This window comes from Stylophora pistillata, chromosome 3, assembly GCF_964205215.1.
Source record: "Stylophora pistillata chromosome 3, jaStyPist1.2, whole genome shotgun sequence".
NCBI lineage: Eukaryota > Metazoa > Cnidaria > Anthozoa > Scleractinia > Pocilloporidae > Stylophora > Stylophora pistillata.
The window spans coordinates 2,002,065-2,002,500 of record NC_142521.1 but is presented as its reverse complement, the minus strand read 5'-3'; positions in this window follow the sequence as shown (position 1 = coordinate 2,002,500).

Genomic DNA, 436 nt, shown 5'->3' with positions numbered 1-436 from the left:
TGCACTTTTTTGGGTTCAATTTCATGTAATTTGAAGAACACCAGGTGGATATATCATCCAGGGTGGTTTGGATAGTTGATGAACCTTCTCGAGGTAGAACTTCAACAATGGTTAGGTCATCAACGTATTTCCAGAATGAACTGGTTGGAGTAAGCTCATTCACCATAACTAAAAATAGGATTGGACCCAATTTAGTCCCTTGTGGGACCCCAGCGTTTACATACGACCAGTCAGAGAAGGAATCAATAATCTTGACTCGTTGTCTTCTATTGGATACAAAGCTACAAATCCAAGGTAATAAAGACCTACGTACTCCTAAGTTAATAAGTTTGAGCATTAGGATGTTGAGATTTATCCTATCGAAGGCTTTACTGAAGTCCATCATACAAATACGCAAAGTGTTACCAGGGGTATCGAGGCTAGAAAGCCATTTGTG